A 21,924-nucleotide genomic window follows, 5' to 3' on the forward strand; every position below is an offset into this window, starting at 1 on the left:
GCCAACCCAGAAATTCCCAAAAGAGATCCAAATCTGGGAGTAACACAAAGCCATTTAAACAGAGAGAACTACCACAAAAAACCACAAGTCTACGATCCCAATTTGACTTAGGATGGTAACAGGCCATAGTTTCAAAATAACATAAAGCATTTCACTCAGCAGCTTCTTAAGGAGTTCATCTGTATAAGCTGCCATCTTCCTCTTCTGCTAAGGATCTTCCACTTCAAAATTATAATCTGCCAAGATCACCCTTTGGACTACAAATGCATCATAAATCAATTTGACCCATTTTGACATGGAAGACTTATCTTTCATCCATTTATCAGAATTTTTCAAGGAGGGATAACCACATTCATCACTTGCCTTAACAACTATGCTACCAGTCTACACTTCTAAGCTACAGTATTTTCCTACAACCTAATATGTTATTGAGCTTCAGGGGACTGACTGCTGCTTACACACACATCTGGCCACCACTCAACTTGTTCAAAATTTTCTTTGTGAATGGTGAGGTAGCTCTATTTCAGAAGTTTATGTAGGTCATTTTCTGTGAACTTTCATCAAGAGAGACACATGCAACGCAACAAAGGAGAGAATGACTTAATGACATAGGTCAGCAAGAAACCTCTTTTTACCCTGAAATAAGTCATTGTTCCTTGCTTTCCACAAAAACCACAAAATCTTGTAAATAACACTAACCAAAACTTCCTACAAAATTTATACAACCTACTGGAAGGGTGAACATACCCACACAAAATATCAAACTGGGGAATGCTATTTTTATTAGACCAAATTCTCCAACCCCTGTTAGCATTTTAATTTGCACCTTTTAAAGTGATATACAACAAAACAAACTGCCATAGAAACGCTCTTCAAAATATAAGGGAAGCTCCCTATTACTAAAAATAAATCTAATATTTTATATATGTACTTGCTATTTATAATCTACACATTGTTTCCTCAGGTGGTTCACAATCATGTTGAATAAAACTAAGGTGTGTCTTTTAGGATTCACCTAGGGCAAAAGGCCAACACACTCTTCAACTTAAGGCAAAAAAACTAATGTTTCTTGACCCAAAAAAAACTTAAGGTTACTATACACTTACACTGTTCAACTGAAAGAAAAGAATGAGCAGTGCAAGTACACATAATGATTGGATAGGTTTGAATACAAGGACACAAACATGACAATTGAAAGGACAGCAACACATGCAAAGCTACAATGATTACACTTCTTTAGATTTTACAATACAAAACCTGCAATGTTAAAAAACAATTCAATTTACCTCATCCATACAAACGAACAAGATATTAAAAGTTAATGTGATAATTGAAAACAAAGTATCAAGACCCAACTTAGCCATCACTATAATACAAAGCCCTCAACAATTATTAAGCAACATTTGACTCATAAAATCCCATGACTTAGAATACTTCAACAATAATTTCAGCAACAATCAAGCATGAAATTACATTAAGAATCTAAGTGCAAAATGACATTTAATGATAAAATTTACAAAACATTGCAAAAAAGTAAATTAAAGAAACTAACTGCACCTTCTCCTCTAGTTACTGACTACTTGCATGTGATGCAAGTTTTATTATAAAATCCTATCCACTAAAACTAAATATAAACTCCGACACTCTCTTGATAAGTTGTTGATAGAAATTATTACAAGCTAATACTTAGAAGTCACATCTCTTTCATGACAAGCGATTCAAAAATTGATGATCTAAACATAGCCAACTCCTCAAAAAGCACATCAAGTTAAAATTGGAAACAAGTAAAATAGCTCCAACTAAAATAGAAAATATCAGAAGTTGCTATTTGCCTTGAAAATGGCGATGACTACAATAGCATGGGTTAAAAATAGCAAATCTGGTTGGCCAAGTTTCCAAAGAGGCTTTTATTGTGTTCTGATCATGACAAAATCTCTAAAACTCTAACAATCTTCTTTGATGCTTGAAATCTGAAAACCTTTTTCTTTTTTATTGATTTTGCACCAAAAACTAGCTGAAAATGGCGATTTTGAATACTTTGAAAACTCAAGCATATGTCCTTCAAAGAGTCAAAAAATATAGAAAAAATTGTAACACCAAACCTAGCTGCCTCAAATAATAAGAACAATTGTTTACAATTGCTTCAAAACTCTAGACAGCCAATAACAAATATCTAAAAATCTGATTTCAGTAGTGTTGACGTGTATTTTGTACACCATCATACACAGAATAAAATACCTAAAGGCATCTTATCCTCTCTTGAATAAAGTCTCTAACTGCTGAAGATTCGCATGAAGGATCAGTTAGGATGACTCCAATGTTCTGGTTAGTAGGGTCTCTACGTGTGGATAAGCTCCAGCGGTATGATGTGATTTGTTGTGTTCTTAAGGGGCCTTACACTCCAAAAGTCTTACTAAACTAAAGAAGCTTTTCAAAAAATAACAAAAGGATAGGGTTTGTAAGAGGTCTAATCTAATCTAACCCTAAGAATGACTTCATGTGGACAAGACTTGGCAAGATTCTACCAACTTCAATTTCGCCATAAAATAACAACTCAATTGAAATTGATGCGATCTTCTAAGGTAACAAATGATTTTCAACGCATCAAAGATCAAAGACACTACCACGAAGGTACATATCCAAGATACAATAATGATTGAAGGTTAAGTGATTCAAATATCTCCAGTCGACCACGCAAGGCGTTCCTACAATCAGCAAGAAGCTAGTGGTTTGGATTACGAATCCTACCAAAGATCAAGTCTCACACTATGTCCTTCAAATTAACACACTACTTTGATTGAGCATGATTCAAATGAATTGAACAACCATGAAGATAACCAAGAAAGTTGCAACAAAACACCATAACTTCAATATTTCATTGATTTCAAAGTCATCATGTACAACAATTGCTTGAATTCCTTTCCTCAAACTCAATCTTGCTACAAAAATAAATTGCTTCTAAACTCTAATCTCTCTAATACATCAAACTCTCTCTCTAATCTCTTAACTATCTCCATTACAAATGAAATGAAAATGAGGGTATAAATAGCATCCTCAATTACAATGAATGGTCCAGATTGAAAGCAGATCAACGGTCAAGATCATGACACCTAAACCCTAATTAGGGTTTGTTACAAACGGCCTCCCTTTTACTGAACAATATTAAATGCATAGCCAAATATTAAATTTGGCACAAAAACCTAGGAGACATAAACCAATGACAATTAAGGTGCCATGTCATCTATAACAACCTCTCATCTAGAATCTTATTCCCTTTCCAATGTTCCTTTTAGCATATGCAATGAATCTTGATACGATTCCTTCAATCTCAGCAATTGGAATCTCGGGAAGATTCTTCATACTTTCTTCCAAGTGGATGACCTGATTGAATGCATCTAGAAGAGCTGCGTCCCAAGTAGATTCAAGTTCCTTTGTTCTTTCAATCAGGAGCATGGTGGCAAACATCTGATCATATTGCTCGTCTGTGATATTAGTGTCCTTGCAAAAGATGACCTCGATTCTATCCTCTAATTCCTGCATATCCACATCTGTCTCGACCTCGATCCTTCTGCCAAGAATGGTACGAAGTACCTCAAATACTTTGTCCTGGATCGGATTGATCACCTCCTCAACTTGGCTACATCTAGTACTGATGTCCTCAAAGAAAACACTCTTCATATGGAGTAAGGTTGACCACTGAAGCAAACTGTGAGATCCTCCATCCATGATCTTTTCTTGCGCTAAGACCTTCCTTGATGTGTGTCTAATTACTTTCAAGACAGGAATGATAACATCTTTGGTATGAGCAAATGCGGCTACTGTTATCATCAAATTGTGGATTATCATTCTGTACCATAGACTCCATGGATTCTTCCACTTGAAGTGTCCTTTTCTCTGGTCTAGAAGAAGTACCGGATGAACGATCTCGGTTGGCCCCTTGCTTCTTCTTGGAAGATTCTTTCTTCTCAGGTCTCTCTTTTCTCTTCGAACCTCTTGGATGGAGATTGCCTTCACTTGCACTTCGAAGGTTACCTTCACCTGAATTTCTAGGATTAGGATTGCCTTCGCTTACACTAGCTCCACCTTCGGCTGGTTTCTCTTCCAAAGTGAAAGTCATAGTTATGCCTTGCTCTCTCAACTTCTGATGCTGCACATCAACCCATCTGCGAGTACAAGACAAGACTGGAGCCATCAAAGCATCTAGATCCACGACCTCGGGCTCATTCCAATCTAACCTTACTGATTTACTCTCTCGATCATAGGATGACTGGATATGTCTGCCACTGTCCTAAGCTTGGTCGGCCACTCTGTAAATCCTGCATTTCCTGATGAAATCCAAAGGCAATCTAGAATGCATTTTTCGTTTCACTTCAAGATCATCTAAGAGATTCATCATAAAATCTTCAATTTGGTACTCATGCTTAAACTTCCTACCGACTGTCTCCTCTAAATGTCTATGTGGATCAAAGCTTTCTCTCAAAGCAAAGGATGAAAAAGAATACAAGGCTAACTCCTTCTCTGCGTCATCCATAGCTAAAGCATTAGGACATACCTCGACTGAATTGCCCAAAATGATAGGTACTGGAACTCCATTCCCATGTCTGTGTCTGAATGCCTTCGCATAGGCTGCCAACTGTCTTGTTACTTCAAGTAACACAATTCTGTCTGTCGGATATCTCGGCAACATGTATGGAGGTAAAGGACATCCATGTACTCTGATATAAGTAAACTTCGGAAAATGAATAAACCAAGCACCATACCTCTTTATTAATTCCTGTGCATCCTGAGATAATCTGTTGTGAATCCCACCTTGCAACGTCCTTGTGATGTTCATCGTGAAGGTATCATTAACTAGCTTGTAGTCGCTTCCTGGCGGATGATGCAAGTGGACATAGGAATCACAAACCCTGACCTCGCCGGGTCCTCTTCCAATCACTCCTCTGTGAGGTAGTCCTGCATACTCGAAGCTCCTGATCAAGGCATAGATGACGTATGAACTCATGTGGAAGGACTTGGTAGCCTTGAGTCTCCTCAACTGTACGTCCAAGCAATGGCTAATCATTCTAGCCCAATGTATTGTTCCTTTCCCTTGAACGATCACCTGGATGAAGTAGAACATCCACTTCTCAAAATAGAAGGCGTGAGGGGCTCCTGTAACTCGGTTGAGCATTGTGATCAAATCTCTGTACTCCTCCTGGAAATCAATCCTGTGCGGTGTGTTCGGGATCTTGCTCAGGCGAGGACGACTCTTAAGTAACCAGTTCTTGTTGATGATGCTTAGACAAGCATCTGGATCATCCTCGTACATTGACCTGGCTCCTTCTATGCTCTTGTATATCATGTCTCTATGCTCTGGAAGATGGAAAGCCTCACTTATAGCTTCCTCTGAAAGATAGGCCAAAGTGTTTCCTTCATTGGACACGATCGTTCTGGACTAAGGATCATAATGACGAGCACACTCGATCATCAACTCATGGCACTGAACAGCTGGAGGAAAGCCGGCCGCCTTAATGATGCCACTCTCGATTATTCTCCGGGCGACAGGTGATGGCTTGCCAATGTAAGGGACATCTCGAAACTTCTTCGTGCTGAAGTTGCCCAAGTTAGTATCTCCAATGTTGCTCCATTTAGACACGATCTTGGTCTCCACTTCTTCGGTCTTTTGATCTTCCTTCATGAGAGCTGGACGACTGGTGGATGCTCCCGCCTTCGGGGTCGCCATACCTACACAACATTTCATAATAAGTACTAGATCTTGCAATATATATCATAAATTAGAGAGTAAATTTTAGGAAACATCATGATAAGTCTTTGAGTTATCATTTCCTAAAAAAACGATTGAGCTAGGGGAATTCAAAAATTTCAAAATTCAAAATTTAAGCTATGACGATCAACAATTCAAAATTAAAACGATAAAAACATATCGCCATACCTCACTAGAGAGCTAACTCTAGAATGCAAAACAAATGGAATTCGCCTAGGCAAAATTAACGTTAGAAGCCTTCAACGTGATCTTCAAACAAACGTCTTTCTTATCAACTTCGCCACCCTTAGAGTCTTTGACGTATTCTTCAATGTCTTTCGCCTTAATTCAAACTTCACGTTCGCACTCCTTAGATGATGTTTACGCCTTCCTTTGATGAAATTCGCACCTTGAACACCACTCGCACCTCCTCTTGAATGATAATTTCGCACCACCTTTGGATACTCCAAATCGCACTTGAATGTGGATGATAAAATGATAATGTGAAAATGAAAATCTTCACCACCCTTTATAAGCACTCACACCACAATTACCTTGAGGCCGACTTGGTAAAAATAAGGTAATTAAAACAATTTTTAAATAAATAATAAGGCCGACCTTTCAATCCAAGCGCTCCATTTGATTTTTAATTAATTAATAATTAATTATTAAATGCCTTTGTTTTTTAATTTAACAAATTCGATTTTTTACAAGGCAAAAATAATTAATTAATATCTTGCGCAAATTTTAAATGCTATTTTAATTGAATTTTTTAATTTATCGAATTTAGCATTTAAAATAAATTAAAAAATGTTTGTTAGCGCCAAAATTCGAAGGTGAAAAGTACAAACCTCATCGCCCTGGTCCCTGACTGAGGGACAGGAGCGAAATATCAACTTGGTCTTGGTTCTCGTGCTTTGGACGTTTAAAATCTCCATCCTTACGTTGAAACTGGCGTTTTTGCAAGGGATTTCGAACTTGAGTGACTTGACTTTGAAAATGAATGTCCTTTAGATGTGATATCGCCCTGGTCCCTTGATGAGGGACAGGAGCGAACCCTACGTTCTTACTTGAAATTCTTCGTTCTTGATTTTAACTCCTCGTTCATTACCTTTCAAACGACGTTTTAAACCCTTTGCAACTTTGTTTTGACATGATCTTCGAAGGATAACAAGTGTTTTAGCAAATATCGCCCTGGTCCCTTGGTGAGGGACAGGAGCGATCCTGGTGTTTCTCTCCTTGATCTCGCTTCTTTAATCACCAATCCTCTTTATATGGCAAGCAATGACATAGTTTCTTCATTCCACGCTTGTTTCACTTGACTTCCACAAGGCATATAGATGTTTGGAGGATTATCGCCCTGGTCCCTTGGTGAGGGACAGGAGCGAACTTGGCATTCTGGTCCACTTTTCTTCATGTTTGTGCCTTCAAATTATATTCATCTGGTAAAATGCACTCCCTTGGATCTCTCCAAATCGTCAAGTTGTTAAAATCCTGCAAGGACGAGGTGATGTTTGATTTTAAGCTCCGGTCCTTCACTGAGGGACAGGAGCGATTTTGCTCCCTGAGGCATTTCTGTGTTCGTGAAATTCTTCAATTTATATTCAACGGAAAGATCACGCCTTTCTTTACTACTTCCATTCGAAAAATCATCTTGATCCTGCAGAGATAGTAAGATTTTTGAAAACGAGCTCCGGTCCTTCACTGAGGGACAGGAGCGATTTTGCTCCTACAGGCCAAAATATCATGATTTCACAAGTTTAATCACTTCACAAGGCAAAAACAAATCATTCCCTATGCCCAGGATCAAATATCAAAAAACTCAAAATTTAGGTCAAAATTACTCAATTGAATAAAATTCACATTTTCATCATCAACACTTAGACAAATTAAGACTCTGCAGTCAAAATTCCAATTGAAAATAGACCATTCTGGCGAATTCATTCCATTCAAAATTGCATCCTATAAAAGGAAGCTTAAAAAGCTCTCAAGACTGACTGGACTCTGGCCTGAAAAGATCAAAACGGAAACCCTAAGGCTTGACCCTAATCTAGACAACTGACAAACTACCAAAACCCTAAAAAGCAAAGCGAAAGGCGAGCAAAAACGAGCAAAAAGAGGGGGTCCCCATTTTAAATGGGGCGACGTGTGAAATGGTCACAACAAGTAGGAGACAAAACCCTGCCCTAAGAAGAGAATTCACTTGAAAATCACTTGAAAGATGCAAGCCACGCTGAAATCAAGGGATGTAATGTCCCCTCATTCCGAGTAGATCACTCAGATATAGAGGTTCATCTGTTAGCCATCTCTGTAGGTGAATTTAGTGAATAGGAGATGACAGCGATGGCATATGGAGGCCTATAATTAACACTTGGGAAGTCTTATTAATTAGGAGTATAATGTTATTTTATTATAGGGTCACTTTTTGTAAAAATAGGAAAAAGTTAATTAAAGTGACTATATAGGGATTAAGTTATAAAGTAATAATAAAACATTAAATAACCCCATGGCACACCCCCCTAGGCATTAAGTTGGTTTTAAAAGGTGGCCACCCTCAATGATGGAATAGACCCTCAAGTTAGGCAAATTATTTAGAGAGGAATTTTATTTAATAAACTTCATTAAATTGCGGAGAGGACCCTAAAAGTTCGATTAGGGTTGGGGAAACAATAAAGTAATATGGGGAGTCTTCATTTTGCAATCTTTCAATCATTTTTACAATCAGCTTTTTGGGAATTGTGCTCTGCAACACATTTCAACAACATAGCAGCTTTAAGGAACAAAAACTCCTTGAAGACAGGTGGATTTGGACGATACCCCAATTCACAAAATGGAGGGATTCATTCAGAATTCCTAATTGTGCTTCAATCCAGTCTTATTCAGCAATTTCAGAAAATTATTTGCAGGTTGGAGAGGATTTGGGGATTTTAGATGGCAGCCATAGTTTCATTTGCAGCAGCCGTACCATTTGCAACTCCCCTAGTTTGCTACACTTGTTCGATTCAGCCTAATGAGGGTTTTGATTTCATGGAATTCTGATCAGCAGCACTACACATCAATATTTCAATAAATTCAGCAGGCGACGGTAACACATTTTTCATTCATTTATTGATTTAGCTAGTAGACGAATAAACCTGCCTGGGAGCCAAGCGTGGAATTCAATAGATCTCCAGGAATTGCTTTTGGTGTTGGGTCAATTAAAGCTCATTGGAGCCATTTTCAGGTTTTGGGTGTTCTTCGATTGTATTCTGCTTCAGTTTCTTTAATAAAAGCATTCCAAACCTGGTGTGGGGCTCCTGGTATGCCATTATTTTGTCCTTGTGAAATAGATTTATTAATTCTGAAATTATCATTTTGCTGCACCAAATTCAGAATTCTGAGTTTTATTATCAGTCAATCATATTTCAGTGTTTTAAGTTGAAAAGTATTATTAGATTGGCATTCTTGCATGATCAAACCACCATACAACTTTTGGTATCAAAACCAAGCTGAAACCAAAAAAAAAACTATCATAAACCACCAATTAGTAAGCAACCAGCAATCATAAAAATCAGAAAATATCCAAAAAAACTTGGCTGGGGATCTTCTGAAATATTGAAGTTAAAACACTATTGTTGGTGAGTGAAAAACAAAAAAAATTGAAGAATACTTTCTTCATTCCAGATTTCCCCTCACTCAAATTCATCAAGAACATCTTAGGCAATATGCACAAGCCAACACATGGGAAGCTTAGTGTACTACCTCATTGCAGAACATTTTTTAGAAAAGTTGTAGGCAAGAGCAGCAAACATGTAAGTGTGGAACTAGATTCTTAAATAGTTGTGTTTCTTCTCTACTAGTTCAAAGATTTTGTTGGACGTGGAGGTTCTTGATTTCCAAGAGGACAGCAAGGCTAGAAGTCCTTAGGATGAAGCAGTTACCCTTTGAAAAGAAATTCAATTGGTATACAAGCAGAAGGAAAAGCCTCCCAGAATTATATAAGAACTTGGAAACATGTGTTGATTGTCTTAGGGTGGTGCATCGAGAGAGATTCGGAGTTTAGCTAGCATATTTACACTCCCTTCCTTTTGGAGGTAGAAAACTACCCACCCAAGTAGCAGCCCTACTTCAATACTAGGTGAAGATCTGCAAGGTTATGAGCTAGTGGGAACGATAGACTAGGCTAGTGTATGTGGTGGAGACCAAGTAGTGTACCGAGATGATTGGGTAGGTCCCTTGACTAGTGACTACAAAAGGGGAAAGGAGGTTATTGGTAAACAGGTAGTATAGGGAAGCAAGTGGGTCCCTTTTTTATTGGTATTTGATAAACAAGGAGGTATCATGGTGGTTAGACAGCTTATAATAGGGTTGCAAGTTTTTGCACTTTGAATGATCTAGAACTCTATTTTTTGTTAGGTCTAGTTTAATAGTTACTACAGATTTGTAATATATTATGTACATGAGCTAGGCTCAATTTTTTTACTTTCAATAATTTTAACTTTCATGGGAGAGGGCTCCAATGGAACCCTCGATTTACCAATATAAAAACAATTAACCTAAACTAATTTACATCACATTGTGATCTCAACTTGCAGCAATATGAGTGTGGAAAACTTGCAATATGATTTTGATGTTTGGTATCGAAAAGATAGCAAAGATGCACTAACCAATGCTTTGTCTAGAATTGTTAGAATTCAATCTATTTCAGCACCAAGGATGATGAGTTAGAAGCATCATTAGATGATTAGCATGAAACTAGGGCCAGCAAAAGAAAATATGTGTTCTCCAGTGTGTTCATTTGTCACCAATAAAGAGTGGTTTTGATTCCCAAATCAAAATTTGAAATTGAGTTGTTGATTGAGAGTCATTTTTCCTTAAGCTTAGCTCCTAATTCCTCTAAATTAATTAGTTAATCCATAATTAATTAATTAATCAAGGATAATTAATCCCTATTACCATTTCCTCTAATATTTAAATCCATGTCATCGTTGATCCTTGTCCATTTAATCCTAGACCTTAATCCATTTGCATGGATTAAAATCTAAGCTTTCCATTATCTGCCATGTGTCCCCTCACCTCCCATGCTCCCATTAAGTGAGCATGCTAACCTTTTCCAAACCTTGCTCACACATGTGTGAGCATACCATGTGAGCATACCTAGCTCTTACACCTCATATGACACTTGTTACATGACTACAACTTCAATCCATGCCTCAATCCTCCTCAAATCTAGCCCTCCATTAGCCAATGCATCTTGGCCCTCCGTTTCCTTTTGGAAAATCTATAAATTAGAGGCCTTTCATCCCATTTGATCATCCACTTTCATGCTAATCTTATACTGCCATTTTCATGTCACCCATTTCCATACTATCATGCTATATGTTTAATCAACTATCCTAATCTTAAATTCATGTTGTGTGTCCACTAAGCAACCACATTTCACCATCAATCCATTATACAAACAGCACATCAAGTGGAGCATTGGATGCACTATATTTCAACTCAATCAAAGGAACAAAGAAAAACAAGGTGAAAGACTTCATTTTTCGCATTTGAATCCTTGGTAATTTCATCCTTGGTATTTTCCCTTTCTTCATTTTGGCATGCCCAATGGGACCTACATTTCTATTACTAATCTTTGTTTGAGTTTTCTATGAGTTTTTATGTAAAATTTTGTGATCCAATGTGTATACCCTATGTTTCAGCATTTTTGTTGCCCAAGTTGTCACTTGCACATAAATTAGTGCCTTGACAATAATGTTGTTTCCAAACTTTTGTGTCTTGCTTTTCACATTTTTCTTGCTGGTTTTTGACTTCTTGTCATTTTCTATGCAATTCATTAGCTTTGTTTCATCCTTTTCCCTTGTTTTTTAACCCTCTATTTGTAGGTTAACATGTTTTCTTGCAAGCATTTTTTCCCAAATCGATTCCTCACTTGCACTCTTGAGATCGATACTTTTTCCCTATCATCCAATGCTCTTGCATCTAGGAGCATTTCATTATATTTTATTTATTTTATGTTTTACCCTTTTAGTTTTGCACATTTTGTCTATTTGCTAACATGTCTCCCTGCTATTTTCATCATTATAAATATTTTATTTTGGAGGTTTCTACTATTTTTAAGAATCATCAATTCATGTTTGTTGTTTTCTATACAAGTTCACAATTCAGCACTTAAACAATGTGTTTTGGTGAGTACGCGAATTCACTCATACACAATTTCTCAACTCGCTAAGGTCGTGGTTCAACACTTCCACTCTGTGCAGGCTCGCCTTTGCTTTTCCCACATTTATTTGTCATATTCTTGATCTTCATGCTAACTTCTTGTTCTAATCTATGACTCTAACCAATTTGTACACCTATGTACAGCTACCCAAGAACATTAATCAAACTACTAACATATTTGGTACAAGTTATGTTTGTCAAAGATTATCTCCTTTTTTCTACTAGCTTTAGTTGCCCTGAAGTTAGGCCAATGAGGAAAAGAACTTGTTTGTTGTATCTTTGAGTGAGTGACGTGTATACTCTCCTCTTGCAAATTTGTCCGATCTTGAGGATCAAAATCATCACTTACTCTCATTTCCCTTCTTTTCATCCCAAAAATCCCAACATATGTATGCTCTCCCATTGCAATTCATACAATCTTGGGTGATCAAAAGCACTTGGATCATTCCTTCTAGGGGAATTTCCTAGGGATTTGATCACCCAAGAAGATGACCCCAATTCTCGTTGTTTTAGCAAAGTATAAAAAGCAAGAGATGAATCAAAAGACATCCCTCTTGGAAGTAGAATCTTGTCAATCTTGGTTGAGCCCCAAAGAACTTTATACTTTGGGAAAGTGAAGGTGGAGAGTGGATTACCTTTTCCTCCTGATTGTTTAACATTTTTCCCTTTCATCTACAGATTTGGCCTCATGTACCCTTGAGGTATACAAAGGACTCCCTAGCATCCTTGTACATTCTAACTTATACCTTTCAGCCATCCCATTTGTGGTGCATCGGATACCAAATAGGCCAAAGAAGTTCCTCAGAACGTACTTCCAAGCAATAGAGGCAGAGCTCACTTTGGGTAAGGCTTAAGTATTCAAGGTAAGACGTGCATAGGCCATACATGACCTTGCATTTCCTAATTACACATGCCCTTGGAAGATAGTAGAAATGTGGGCCATAAAAGGTGACTCCTTGAATAATATAGGATTGTGTGTGCAAGTGTTTGGTGTGTCTTTTGTCCAAAACCACTGCATGCCTGTCAACCTATATCACCCTCAATTCAACTCGTTTATTTGATGCACTTTCAAATCCACCCTTTGGTCGAGCAAAAAAACCTTCATCCTAAATTAACCATACAATATTCTCATCCCAATGCTTTATTCATTCTCCCAATCTAATCTTTCATCCATCCAATTCACCCAAAATTCTCCATCCAATCCTTCATCTGAAAATCAAATCTATACCCCATCTAAAATCCAGCATTCCCTTCATCCTTCCAGTTTAGCACCACCACCTTGTGGATCAACACATTCACAGATCAATGCTCTTGCAAATCTTCCTCTAATCCAACTTTCATCCCAATCAATGCTTATCTAATTACATATTCATCCTTCATCCTCATCACACCTATCCCCTCTAAAATTTAAATCTGATTTCATCCTTCATCTTAATCCTTCAGTCCCATTCTTCTAATCCCCAATCCACTTCTAAACCATTATCCTAATTTCCATCCCCCTCAAAAATCAAAATGCAACTTTCTTAATCAATCTTTCATCCATCATCCCTTTCTTCTAATCTTAATCTTCATCCAAAAGTCTCTTCTTCCAAACACTATCCCACAATCAAATCCAACATCTTCATCTTCTATCCTCATCCCATTTTTTCATCAAACCTTTCTTCCAATCAGCCTTTACATCTAACTTATCTAAATCTCAATCAATTATCCATGTGAAGTCTTCTAATCCAAGTCATAATCCAAATTCCCATGCCAAATCTAACCAACTTTCATCTTCTAATCGTACATCAATCATTTCGTAGTCCAATCTCCAAAAATCTTAACTTTTTTCGACTCCAACCACCTTTCCCAAATCTGAGCTTAATCAAATCCAAAATCTAAGCTTCAATAAATCAATCCTCCATCTCGTCCAACCATCCAATCCAACTCATCCTCACCCAATATCTTCTCATCCACTTTCCTCCATCCCAATGCCATCCAACACCATGTCTTCATTCTATACCTCCCTACCAATCTTTGATGATGATGATATTAGTCTTGTTGACCAACTCAAATATAATCCCTATGACAATAATCCTACATCCATCATCTCTCAAGACCATAACCCCACTAGTTCCACTCCTACTTCAAAAGACATCCTAGCCCACCTCTTCAACCAAGACAAAGATGTCATGGTTAGGTACCTCCTAAGTACTAATGCCAAGCCATCAAATACCAATTCATCTCCTATTGCTCATCCTTCCTCTTCCTTTGACAAGGTAAACCAACTCTCCATCCAAAGTTCCCCTCAAATCCCATCGATATCCCCAATCCCCATCTTTGAGACTCCTTTTTAAGATCCCCAATCCACAATCCATTTCCACTTCTTATTGCACTTGCTTATCTCCCAAATCCTTACAATCCACAACATCTCAATCCTACAAATCCTTTTCATTCCAATCCTTTGATGATTTCCTTCAAGAACTATTAGGAAAGGTCACCATGCACAAGCAAAGTGTGCCACCTTGTCTTATCACTCATCCACTCATCTCTCATCTCCCAAGACTACCAAATTTTTCCAATTCCTCAAATCCTCCATCCATAAACATCAAAAATATTTCTCCCATCCATGTACATCACTCCTAGAGTCCATCCATGCACTCATTGCTAGCACCAAGCTTCCATCCTCCCTCATCTCCTCCAAACACATCCAACTATGTCAAGCACTTTCTCCCATGTTTATTTTATACGATCATGTGGTATTTATTTGGTTAACCGTCTCCTATTGGTGTAGATCTATTAGCCTCTTTTTTAGGCAAAAGTAAGCGTGTGTATGTGTTTTTCCTTCAAATATTTGTTTGCAGCCAATACAAGTCTCTGTTTGAGCAAGTAGGAAGTTATCTCCATTTGTGCCTGAATTAGTTTATTTTTCATTTATCCAAAAATCTCACTATAGGTTTTGATTGTTTTTTATTAAGGTAAAAATAGGCTTTGAGGGGACCCAAAACCCCGTACAACAAGTTTTTTGAAGGGACTGAAACCCTCGGATTTTACTTGGATCCAGAACCCAAAGAAGAATGCTGCCAAAAGATACAACAAGGCCTACCAGCAGCCCACATACAGCCTACAAAAGAAAAAACATTGAGAAACAAGCTATAAGGAGGCCGAAGCCATCCAACAGAAGACTCAATCAACACCAAAAGATGCCAATACAATAAAAACCAAGGGTTTATACCAAGCTCCCTTAACCTGCACCAAATACCAAGGGTTTTTTCAGGCACCCATACCCTAAACTTTGGGCTTTAACATGGATCCCAAAAACCAAACTTCCAGATTCTTGAGGAGGAGCATCATGGAACAATCTAGAACCAGAGGGTATTGAAAGGCTCCCCAAACCTTTGAATTGGGTTTTGTCTTGGCTACCAAAACCAAAGAGTTGAAATCAGCAACGACCATCCACCTAAAAGTCAGCATCCAACCAGCACAAATCCTCTCCACCTCAATAGGAACTGGAAAGAGACAGACCACCAGATGAACAACCCAAGCATCATTCAACCCAAACAGCTCCAGCAACAAGAGATCAAAATCACACTAGTTAACTGGAGAGTTGGGTTTTACAATGGCTCCCACAACCTCAAAAAACAAGGCATCAAAAGCCCCTAAAAAACTCCTACCATCTTCATCCAACTGGCCACTCTCCACCTCTATAGAAGAGTTGTTCACCTCAATAGAACTGGCAGAGAAAGATAAGAGGGAAGGAAATCCAAACCCTAACCAGGTCCAACAACAAACTCTCATTCATGAACATGGAAAATAAGGAAAAAATCAGAGCAGTTGCAAAACCCCTCAAGGAAAAAGGGAAACAGAGGAGCCCAAGATCCACAAAGCAAGATGAATCCTGCGCACCACTGCCCACACCTCAAACAGAGATCCACCCCGAGCAAGGACCATCATGGAAAGAACAGAAACCAAGATCTCAAGAGGAAGCCATACAACAAGGCTTAACTTGTAGCCAACAAGAACCATACAAACCATAAAGACAGAGCCAATCCCCCTCAAACCCCAGCGAGCGAACCACAAGATCAGATCCGGATCAAAGATCCTGAAAGATAAAAGAGGGGGGCAAAGTCCGCAACAACCATCTGAGAGGAAATACCATCCTTTCCATCTCCAATGCAGAAGCCCGAAAGGGTCCTCACACCAACACCCACACCTCCCGCTCCAAACAGAGGAGGAAAGAGAGCACCATCGCTAACACCATGAGGGAAATAAGTCCCAAGACTAGGCGAAGCCGAAACCAAAAGCTTCCTCCCAAAGAAATTCCAACAGCAACACCTCCTCAGCGCCCATGAGAAAGAGTGGCATCTAGGAGAAGGACTTCCAGGAGCCCACGAGGCCAAGAGCAACTCACACACAAGCCTCCACCCAAATGCGAGCCTCAAGGAAGCAAAACACAGGCTGGACCAAACATCCCATCAACGACCACTCCAAACACCAACATGATCCATCCATCCACACCAAAAGCCCAAACACCCACCATAGGCCAACAACAGGCATAGAATGCCGAAGGGAGCCAGCCAAAGACGGGGCACAGCCTCACCAATGCCCATCGCCGTCCTCAGAATCTTCTGCAGCCTCCTCTAAAACCCTAGTGCCTCCCCTGCTTCTACTCCCGCTCCCGCTCTTCATTTTAAAATCCTTGTGTACCTTCTATCTAAGAGTTACTATAGGTTTTGATTGTTGACAATCTAGTGCTTGCACCAAAGCAAAAACATAGTCAATTAGATATTTACATTTAATACAAAAAACCCCATGAAATCCTATACAGTGTGCATACTTGTAAATTTTATTGATTGATTTAGTTAGCTCTTAAGGAGCCTTCCCTTATAATTTGAAGAACAGTTCTACTACAGATACTACTAACAAATAAAACTAAGGTCAACCAAAAATTATTCAAGGATTGCAAAATTCTCAACATAGATGACATGCAAGTTCTTCTGAACAGTTACAACTAGATAAGACGTATACACCTGTGGCATTAGGATATATTTCATCTTTAATCGGAGGGTCGTGCAACTCTCTGCAACAAACCACCAACCCAGACGTTGTAGATGACTTGATAAAAATGTTTGAAATAATGCAGGGAAAACCCAAGCAATCGTCCAGTTGGATTTACGATCCTAAGACCCTGGTTTGGTACCTTTCTAAGACCCTGGTTTGGTCTTTTCTTTAATAAGCCATATGCAAAAAAAGCAAACCATGAGTTATATTCTCATCAATATCTCTCTCTTAATGTTGTGCCAAGTTTATGGAACTTCTGCATGTGAGAGAGAATAAATAACAAGGAAATTGCATGTGGGAATGAATGTAAAATAAAGTATCAAGGAATGCGTGTGTGAGAATGAGTAACTAGGAAATTGGGTACCTTAGTGTCATTCTCATCAATTCTCTGGTGTCAAATCTTTGGGTTCATGTGTGGATATAACTTGCTGAAGGCCGCTCACCACAGTGTATTCTTTTAGCTAAGGGCCCATATCCCCAATTAAGAAGCTAAGAGTATGCAAATAAAGAGGAAAGAGGGTACCTTGTTGAAGACCCCTGTTTGGTTTGGTTAAGATCCTATATCGACAACTAAGAAGCCAAGCCATAAGGGTGAAAATAGCAAGGAAAGTGTGTACACATTTCAACAACTGAGAAGCTGTAGGTATGGATAATAACAAGGAAAACGAGTACCATGGCAAAGACCCCAATTTGTCCTTCGATTAAGGACCCATAACTACAACTATGAAGCTATAAGTGTGTAAAGAAATCACAAGGAAAGTGAGTACCTGCCTAAAGGCCACAGTTTAGATTTTAGATTAAAAACTTATATCCACAACTATTAAGCCACGAGCCCCATGATTTCATGCCTCAAAAGATATCACAGTCCGGAACTTGAGAGTGAAGTTATCAATAGTAAAACTAATAATTTGATATTTAAAACATGCCATACAATACCTGTAAAGGAAGCCCCTTTTTGAAACAAATACCCCACTGTAATCTCTGAACATAATCAAAGTCCTGGCTGGAATATGACCATAATGAAGCACCCAGACTGAATGGGTCAGCCCGTGTAAACTAGCAAACTCAACACAAAATCATCCTAGTTCACAGAATCAGATTCTTAGTGGACTACAATCTGAGGAAGCACCCAAACTTACTTGGTCTACAGAAACCAATAGAATAACTACACAATAGATATGCAAAGCCTGGTTTGTCAAGCCTTCTCCCTTTACGTGGACTTCATCTGCATTGCAATCACAGCAAAAGACATGAAAAAGAACAATACCGAATAAATGTCAGCACCATTCAACTTCTGAGCAATATCATTATTAATGAAAGTTGAACCATAGTGCCCTCTCTATTCAAAGCGTCATGACCCAGTATTTGTTGCTTGAGGCCTGATTACACACTGATTTCAGAGAGCTATAGCTACTGCAGGGCAACGTCTCTCCAACATTATGGATGCACTCTTTTAAAAAATAAAAATTAATATGTTAAAACTATTTGTCTGCGCTTTTAATTTTTAATTAACTAGTATTTTTTACAATAGTGCATCCAGTATACTGGACAGACACTGGCCTACTAAAAATAGTGACACTCAGTGATCAATCATAAAAACCCACAGCATAAAGACGGCAGAAAGTGCCGATTGATGGAATGAAGTGAAATGACAGTTTGTAATGACCCCATGCATTCAAGCAATTTATGGAGCCCAAGGATAGAAAAAAAAATGGATTCTCAAAGTTTGGAGCACTAAGAGTCTTTTGTGGGTTGTTTCTGAGACTACACGAGAGGTAAAACCGTAAAACAATTCCTGAATGTTGTTTACAATGTGCTCCCAACGTAAAATTAAAAAGTTACAGAGCAATTAATGAACAGTACCTATCCAATGATAAAATAGTGAGGTCCAAATCTTTAAGCCAACACGCATCACAATACAGAAGCCAACTAAGCGACCACCAAGACTAAAGTTGATGCAGACCCCAACAGCTGTCACCATCTTAACTAAAGTGCTCTGTTATTGGAATTTTAGGAGGCATAGTAACCCAATATGGGATGTAAAGACAAATAATGGTGAACGTGAAATGCCAATCATGATTTGTATTTTTCCCTTTTTAAATGCTCTATGAATGAATGGCTGGCTATTCATATGGTGTGGCACTTAGCGGGTCTTTGGGCTTAGCCTGATTTGCAGTACTGATTGTGCTGCACATTTTCAGCATCGAGTTTAGCAACGTCCACATCAGATAAGATTTGAAATCTATATTTTTACGTCGAGAGGCATAACCTACAATGGTATAGGGGTCATCACCAGTAACAGTGTAAGAAAAAAGAAGTGGTTCGTATTCTTCCAGCTATGTATATTAGCACTGGTAAAAAAAGAGTGGAGTTAAAAACAGAACTGCTTGGCATTCCGACAGTTACAATCGTAACATATGGAATTCGAAGAGCCTTGCATCAACCTTTCAAATCTCGATTGCAGTACAAATTTGCAAGGTACGCTTAAAACACAATCAACAGTGGGAGAATGGAGTTGCAGGCGAATCTGCTTCTTCCACCAAGGTCTCGACATCTGGGTTTTTCTGTGCAACACCAAAACAAGGAAAACTCTCCTCCATTTTTAGCAGGCAGATCGCCAACACCATTTTCTGCAGGAATCATGCCCTCTTTCGCGATTTACTAATGTTCACCATTATGAATAAAAAGTCTCATTTTTTCGTATCCCAGCCGAAGTCCTTTTTTCGCCTCTCTGTTTTCATATTTGCATGAGGAACTGTATTGTGATCTACCATGCATTTTCTATGATATTTTAATGTCTGGTATGCTTTAATGGATCTACTTTTTCCATCAGCCTGCCTTTCTCAGATTATATGACAGATAAATGAAAAGGTCGTTCACTCAATACTTTTGGACAATCTCCAACAACAGGGGGCAAAATAACAATAATACTGTTTATATTAACTCACACCTTTTTATTAGCCCCTGCCTTTAGGCGGAGACTAATGTTTTCGTGTAGCTCTTTTGCAATTAATTGTTCCTTCGAAAACAGTGCGAACGTTTTTATCCTATGGTTTGGGTGGATTTTTCCATTAAACTGATTTATTTTCTTATTTCTGTTTTTTCCTGATTGGCTGGTGCTATTTTAGCCGGTGGTATTTTTGTTTTTCCCATTTGCAAATTTAACTAGAAAAATCATTAGATGATGAGCAGATGGATTGAGGATGCTACACCAGAAAATAATGCAAATTGATTACAGAGAAGATCATGGGTTTGTGGATTTTGGATTTACACCTGCTAATTGAATTTACTTAGAAAGTTTCTAAAGCCTTTTCAACATATCCAAATTGTGTATATCTTATAATTATAGCTTGGTTTTATAATTTTGGACATCAACTTTTAATTGATGTTGGCCATTTTTCTAGGTAGTTTCAGAATCCGTTATCTTTCATTGTCTTTGAAAATTAAATTTGGTGCTTTTGCTATGAAAGGCAGCAAGGTAAATGTTGTTTGTTTTGATAATTCATTGTGCTTTAGGAAACTTTATGCGACCTTCTTTGTAGAATTAAAATGGTGGTTTTTGTTTGCAATATTCAAAGACACGATTTGAAGGATTGGTTGTAGAAAAATGATGATTGTAGATGTTATTTTGGCTGCATGACTACTAGAAATGAACTATGTCGTTTTGTTTATTTCCGGCAGCGGCAACAAATACAAATAACTGCATTTTAAAAAAAAAATCCCGGCTTGCAATTTTGGACTATCTTAGGTATGATTTTGAGTAACAAAGATGCACTCAAAGTTTAGGTAAAAATCAGTGTTTTTTTATCAAACAATGCTGCAAATTTCAACAATTGCTACAAGGTTTTGATGCCAAAACTTGTGCTGGTGTTTTGCAGGGTGTACTTGGAAGAAGAATGTCAAACATATATTTATGGAATTGATAAGTTTTAACGCTTTCTAATGAAAAAATATATATATTTAAATGGACTAGAAAACTCAATTTCCCCAGGGTGTCCCCTTTGATACTTTTAGTTTTTGATTGCTAAGATCTGTCCCCTTTGATACAGGTTCATATTATCTAGAGTTTTTAGATAAATAGCATCCGTGTTATTTTAAATCTCTTATTTAATCTCCAATATCAGCATTGCCATAACTAATTAACAATGCTAATTAAAGTCATTGGTTGTTGAGACTCAGAACCACGCTAGAAAAATATGGGACTCACAGAGTAGGATATGCATGCAGAATAGTATATATTTCATTTAAGGTGATTTCCATTAATGGATGGATATAGGCAATGGTGCGCAGGCTTACAATCTTTCCCTACTTTGGTGGAGCAGCGATTGTTTAGGAATTAAAAATAAGCCATGGAAGAAAAGGGGGGGCTGGTAATAAGCATGACTGCTTATTAACAAAAGTGCCACGTGGCTCCACAATTTGCTCTCCCTCTTTTTTTTAAGATTTTATTTCTATTTTGTTTTTCAAATTTTAAGTGCACAAATTAGTATTAATACTATTAATAAGAAATTAAAATGTTTTGTTTAAAAATGAGCAGCAAAGAAAAATATTCATGGGGCCAGCTGCTCAACAAATAATTCTTAAAAATATTGAGCACCGGCTGCTAGCCAAAATAAGCTAAGCAGCCGCATGGAAACATGCTCTTAGATTCAGGAAATGAATTTTATTTATTTTTTATATTTCTATTAAACGTTTAGAGGATATTGCATAGGAGACTTTTCTTTAGATGGAGAGAATACATTAATAGAGGAAACAAAAGCAAGAGGCTAGGTAAGAACATTGTTAGAATTTGTATTTTATTTCAAAAATTGAACTGTAAAGAAGTTCAGCGCCTTTGTCTCTTCTTCTATCGCAATTTTTTTCTTAGATATTCCTTCGATATGATATTCAAATTAAACTAAATTGTGAGAATAATAAGACATAATTAAATTGAACTA

General features: G+C 37.9%; 1 protein-coding gene across 2 annotated transcripts in view; it reads right to left on the minus strand.

Moving 5' to 3' along the window:
• Positions 1 to 19,188, minus strand: part of LOC131041786 (uncharacterized) — a 43,817-nt gene extending 24,629 nt beyond the window's left edge. The window contains exons 1-2 of one of the 2 annotated variants that reach the window (XM_057974995.2): positions 18,127 to 18,448; positions 17,924 to 17,990 (exon numbers count right to left, since the gene is read on the minus strand). The gene's annotated coding sequence lies outside the window, so the exon portion shown is untranslated. Of the gene's footprint in view, positions 1 to 17,923; positions 17,991 to 18,126; positions 18,449 to 18,850 lie in introns of those variants that run through there. The other variant, XM_057974996.2, reaches the window with a different exon arrangement.
• Positions 19,189 to 21,924: the final 2,736 nt, after the last annotated feature.

Source organism: Cryptomeria japonica, chromosome 10 (assembly GCF_030272615.1).
Source record: "Cryptomeria japonica chromosome 10, Sugi_1.0, whole genome shotgun sequence".
Taxonomy (NCBI): Eukaryota; Viridiplantae; Streptophyta; class Pinopsida; order Cupressales; family Cupressaceae; genus Cryptomeria; species Cryptomeria japonica.